Here is a 6,684-nt window from a genome sequence, read left to right on the forward strand (position 1 = left end):
CACAGACTGTCCTCAAACCCCTCCTGTCTCAAATTACACAGCCAGACTGAGCTGACACCACTACTTCCTGCTAGCAGCACCCGTGCACTCACCCAGCACCCTTGCACTCACCCAGCCCCCGTGCACTACTCACCCAGTACTAGGGTTGCCACCTGGCCAGTATTTTAACAGCCTGGCCGGTAAAAATGATGGTTGATCCCAATGTTATTAATAGGGAAAAATTAAAAATATATAGGAAGACCGGTACTTTTTTCCGGAAAAGGTGGCAACCCTAATTGCCACCTGGCCGGTTAAAATGATGGTTGATCCCAATGTTATTAATAGGGAAAAAAGATAAATATATAGTATTTTTAGGGTTGCCACCTTTACTGAAAAAAATTACCGGCCGGTGGGGGCGGGCACAAAAAGGGGGTGGGTCATGATGCAAAAGTGGGCGGGGCCACATAGCGTGCCACAAAAGGGGGCGGAGCAACATCAACCCGATGTCAAGAACACTGCAAAAAAGGGTGGAGGCCGAGGGCTTTTTTTAAAGGGTATTACAAATTACCGGCAATTTGTAATACCGGCCTTGGCAGGTGTTTTACTGGCTAGGCCGGTAAAATACCGGCCGGGTGGCAACCCTAAGTATTTTTTTCCAGAAAAGGTGGCAACCCTACCCAACACCCGTGCACTCACCTGCACCCAACCTGCACCTAGGGTTGCCATCTGGCCAGTAAAAATGTTGCTTGAGGTCAATGTAATTTATAGGGAAAAAACATAGAAATATAGGAAGGTATTTTTTCCAGAAAAGGTGGCAACCCTACCTGCATCCGTGCACCCATGTGGCCCTCAGGGGGCGCTCTGGGCATGAGGGAAGGTGAGAATCTTGCTACAGACGGCATTGCCCCGCAAGTCGGCAAATAGCTGCTCCTGGTAACTTTTAAAGGGACTGGTCACCTTTGAGTTAACTTTTCATATGATGTAGAGCGTGATATTCTGAGACAATTTGTCATTGGTTTTCATTTTCTATTATTTTGTGGTTTTCGAGTTATTTAGCTTTTTATTCAGCAGCTCTCCATTTTGCAATGTAATCTGGTTCCTATGGTCTCAATTACCCCAGCATGTTCAACCATGCCTTGATTTGAATAAGAGACTGGAATATAATTAGGGGAGGGTCTAAATAGAAATAGAAGTAATAATAAGTAGCAATAACAATACATTTGTAGCCTTATAGAGCATCAATTCTGTAGGATGGGGCCAGTAACCCTCATTTAAAAGCTGGAAAGAGTCAGAAGAAGAAAGCAAATACTTAAAAACTATACAAAAAATAATGAAGGCCAATTGAAAAGTTGGCATTCATTCAGGCCATTCTGTAACATACTAAGAGTTATGGTGAACCACCCCTTTAAGAGCTGAATTTCTGTATAATAACCAGGGGCGCTCCGCCAATGAGGCGAGCTGAGCCGCTCGCCTCAGGCGGCAGCGCCAGACAGGATTCCAGGGGCGGCAAAAAGCCGCTCCTGCACCTTTAAGAGCCGAATTTCCGGTTTTTAAACCGGAAATTCGGCTGCGCTATTGCGAGAGAGCGCAATTGCGCTCTCCGCAATCGTGTTCCTGCCTCCCCTCGCCGACAGGTAAGTCGGTGCGGGGGGCGGCATTGCAGGAGCCGCCTCAGGCGGCTCCTTCCCCAGAAATGGCGCTGATAATAACCCAGAAATTCAGCTTTTTTAGTGCATTAGCGATGTGGTCCCTCCCTGGACCCCTTCCGACACGAGATAGGTAAGAGCAATGGGGACAGTGAGTGGCATCACAGTACAGTTTATGGGCAACAATCACTCCTGGTGGCCCTCCTAGAGATTTTTAATAATCTGACCCTCAAATACAGTGAAATGTTACACACACTGATTTTAAGCTTCCCTTCGTTCTATATTATTCTTTGTGCATTTCGGTGATTTTACACCATTTTTTTCTGGTCCCCTGAAAACCACAAAAATAGGGGTTCTACTGTAGTGAAGAATTGGGAGTTATGGGAACTCTTACTGTATCCAACCAAGCTGTCTGTGGGTTGTATGGAGGATACTGTACACTTGGCCATAATGTGTATGGCTACCTTCCTATTAGGGTTGCCACCTTTTGTGGACAGGCAAACGAGACATTGAGTAGACCTTGTGACCTCAACGGTGGCGGATGACTATGACATCAGGAGACAGGGTGGTTGCTGGGCAGGGTGTGTCCATGATGTCAGAGGTGGGGCTATGAAGTATCCAAACAGCCAGTTTTCATCTGGACGGCCCTCCCAAAAAGCAGGCCAACAGCCTGAATGATCAGAACTGCATGAAAAGAAGCCGCGTGCCCCTTAACTGCCTTAGGGTTAGGGTTCACCATTCATAGGAGTCGCAGTGCATCAACTTATGAAATGTCCAGTAATCTGTGCTCCTGTAGCATTACATCATGGACTTTCAAAACTGACCTCCCAACCTGTCATACTCCAGACCTGTCGTCTCCAGATGGACAGGTATAGTCAAAATCAGCCTAGCTGCCCAACCAAATCCTGACTGGTTAAACCATTATTATTTATGTGGACTGGAACTGCCATACTAATTACTTATCCATAGCCTGCAATGAAAGAGCTGTCTCTAGTGGCCAAACTGTGGTTTAATTAAAATCATTCCTCACACCTATAGTGCCCTTATTTACAAAAAGTTAAAGGGATTCTGTCATGATTTTTATGATGTAGATTTTATTTCTAAATTACACTGTTTACACTGCAAATAATTCACTCTACCATAAAAAATGTAATTCCTGAACCAACAAGTGTATTAGTTGTAATTTTGGTGTGTAGGTGCATCTCAGGTCATTTTGACTGGGCATGTGCTTTCAGAAAGAGCCAGCACTTTAGGATGGACATACTTACTGCCAAGCTGTTGTTTCTCCTACTCAGGGGCGCTCCACCAATGAGGCGAGTTGAGACACTCGCCTCAGGCGGCAGCGCCCCCCTGGCCGGAAATTCGGCTCTTCTAGTGCAGAGAGCGCATTTGCGCTCTCGGCACTAGCGTCGTGCAGCGCCCCGACCCCCTCCTGCGCAGAAAATGTGAGCGCCGTGAGGAGGGGTCGGGGCGGCAACGGAAGGCCGCCTCAGGCGGCATAAAGGCGCCGATCGGCGCTGCTCCTACTCAATGTAACTGAATGTGTCTCAGTGGGACCTGGATGTTAATATTGAGTGCTGTTCTTAGATCTACCCGGGAGCTGTTATCTGGTTACCTTTCCGTTGTTCTGTTATTAGGTTGCTGGGGGGGGGAGAGGTGATATCACTCCAACTTGCAGTGTAGCAGTAAAGAGTGACTGAAGTTTATCAGAGCACAAGTCACATGACTGGGGGCAGCTGGGAAACTGACAATATGTCTAGCCCCATGTCAGATTTCAAAATTAAATATAAAAAAATCTGTTTGCTCTTTTTAGAAATGGATTTCAGTGCAGAAGTCTGCTGCAGCAGCACTATTAACTGATGCGTTTTGAAGAAAAAAATTTTTTTCCCATGATAGCTTTCCTTTAAATAAAAATCCAGTCTAAATCCATAATATCCCTATACTGTAAATAAAGGGAACATTATACTTTCTGCTGAACGACTTGCCAGGAATGAGAACATTGGGAACAAGCTGTGTCCTTCCTGAAACAGAAACAACACCCCCAGCTATATAGTTACAGGCAGAAAGTGCAAGCGAGACGCTCCTGGAGCTGCACTAGGCTCACTTACCTCTCTATAAAGTGCTCAGTCATTGTGCTGGGGGAAGCAATTGCCTTGGAGCAGGGGAGTAGGCCAATGAGTTTAAGGGGGATTGTTTTTTTTGGGTGCTAATGACTCTTTAAAGACTCATGTTTTAATGTGAACCAGTTAAAAAAGCTTTTATTGATATTTAGGGGAAAGGTTGAAATTGCAGGGCAACTTGTGTTCCCTGTAATTACCTGCACTTGTAATTGTGCGAGTTTACGTAAAGCTGTGTAGGCTGCAGGGAGTTGAAGTCACATTTTGTACTTGTATGGGGAAGTGTAGTACCTGGTAATCACTTGACTGTTTAGAAGTCCTAGGGGCAAATTCACTAAAGTGCGAAGCACCTAGCGCAAATTCTCCAGCGTGACGTCATTCCTTTATTTTGCCGATTTACTAACGGGTGCTGGCGTAAATTCGCTAGCGAAGTGGACCTACTCTAGCACTACTTCACACCCTTACACCAGGCGAAGTTGCGCTATGGCGAAGGGACGTAACTACGATAATTCACTAACTTGCACATTTTACTGAATGTTAACTCTTGCGCCAGACTTGCCTTCGCCACCTCAGACCAGGCGAAGTGCAATAGAGTAGATAGGGATTGCTTCAAAAAAAGTTGAAATTTTTTCTAAGTCCCAAAAACGCTCGCGTCTTCTCCTTTTTTAAGGGTGAGAGGCTGAAAAAGATCGTAAATTTTTTTTGGGGGCACCCTCCTTCCCCCCATTTCCTAACAAATGGCACATAAACTATACACTGGGCACATGTATAGGGCAAAATAACAACTCTATTTTATTTTAGGATTTTTATGTGTAGTGTAATGTATTTGCTGCTACATATACATTCATTGTACTTTAACTTGGAGCTGTATGCAAATTAGGCATCGCTATCGTAACTTCGCTTTGCTTGACGAATTAACGCTAGCGCAACTTCGCTACCATTCGCCTCCCTGAGCGCAACTTCTCTTTTTAGTGAATTTGCGTAGTGATGGCGAAACTACGCCTGGCTAAGTGCAGCTAGCTGACGCAACTTCGGATCTTAGTGAATTTGTCCCCTAGTGTCATCCAACCACAGACCCACGTCACTTTATAGCAGTAATTACACTTTGTCTCAATTATCAGTTGCCCTTTATTCAAAAGCCTCATTTATGTTTGCTAAACTGCCAGCTGGGGAAGTCTTTGATTTAGGGACAGGCAGTGGCATAGCTATACCCCTATGACTATGGGGGGTGTCTTGGTGAATGGAGGGCCCAATGAATGTTATGCCCCTGGAGCTAGATTCTCTACTTGGCACACACAAAATTGCCACAGGCAGTGGGCTTGTGCCTAATTGCAGTCATTTATACTAAATGTTGCCATACATGGGCCCAGTAGGATATGACCATAAGTTAAAAGTGCTCTGAGGAGTGCAACCTACAGTAGGGATACCAAAATGTGCAATAAAGTAGGTGGACAACGGTGAGTGCAACATACTTCATGGACACTGGAGAGTGCAATGTATTGCAAGGGGATTTGGGTGTGCAAGGAACTGCAGGATCACTGGAGAGTGCAACATGCTGCATGGATACTGGATGGGGGCTGCAGGAATTAGGGAGTAGTGCAGGGATACTGGGTGGGGCTGCAGGAATTAGGGAGTAGTGCAGGGATACTGGATGGGGGCTGCAGGAATTAGGGAGTAGTGCAGGGATACTGGATGGGGGCTGCAGGAATTAGGGAGTAGTGCAGGGATACTGGATGGGGGCTGCAGGAATTAGGGAGTAGTGCAGGGATACTGGATGGGGGCTGCAGGAATTAGGGAGTAGTGCAGGGATACTGGATGGGGGCTGCAGGAATTAGGGAGTAGTGCAGGGATACTGGATGGGGGCTGCAGGAATTAGGGAGTAGTGCAGGGATACTGGATGGGGGCTGCAGGAATTAGGGAGTAGTGCAGGGATACTGGATGGGAGCTGCAGGAATTAGGGAGTAGTGCAGGGATACTGGATGGGGGCTGCAGGAATTAGGGAGTAGTGCAGGGATACTAGGTGGGGCTGCAAGAATTAGGGAGTAGTGCAGGGATACTGGATGGGGGCTGCAGGAATTAGGGAGTAGTGCAGGGATACTAGGTGGGGCTGCAGGAATTAGGGAGTAGTGCAGGGATACTGGGTGGGGGCTGCAGGAATTAGAGAGTAGTGCAGGGATACTGGGTGGGGGCTGCAGGAATTAGAGAATAGTACATGGATACTGGTGGCTGATACATTTTGTAAAACACAGGGATGTGTGTAATGTAGTGCTTATAACATGTGACATGAGTGGGTTCTATAGACATTACACAACAGACGCCCCAGTGTTTATCCCTACAGCAAGCACATGGCTGATGGATGAAAGGCGGCTAATTAGAGGTTAAGTCTGTGTGATTTACAGTGTTGTTGGTCATTCAGCCTGTTAGTGCTCCTAATGTCTGACCTTGGGATTCGGACACAGACAAACTCAATTATCAACTTTCGACCTGGGGCTTAGGTTCAAAGCCTAGTCTCCAATTTACTGACTATTAGGGTTATTGAGTTGTGCTTCAACTGGGTACCTGGCACCAGCCACCTCAAGTTAATAGACTAGACTGGGAAGTGTTTAATAAAGAAAACTTTGATAGGAGCCTTTTGGATAGGAGAGCAAAGGTGAACTTAAAGGAATTGTTCAGTGTAAAAATAAAATCTGGGTAAATAGATAGGCTGTGCAAAATAAAAAATGTTTCTAATATAGTTAGTTAGCCAAAAATGGAATGTATAAAGGCTGGAGTGATTTGATGTATAACATGTCAGTCAGATCACTACTTCCTGCTTTTCAGCTCTCTTGGTTAACACTGACTGGTTACCAGGCAGTAACCAATCAGTGACTTGAGGGGGGGCCACATGGGTCATATCTGTTGCTTTTGAATCTGAGCTGAATGCTGAGGATCAATTGCAAACT

This window comes from Xenopus laevis, chromosome 3L (assembly GCF_017654675.1).
Source record: "Xenopus laevis strain J_2021 chromosome 3L, Xenopus_laevis_v10.1, whole genome shotgun sequence".
Taxonomy (NCBI): Eukaryota; Metazoa; Chordata; class Amphibia; order Anura; family Pipidae; genus Xenopus; species Xenopus laevis.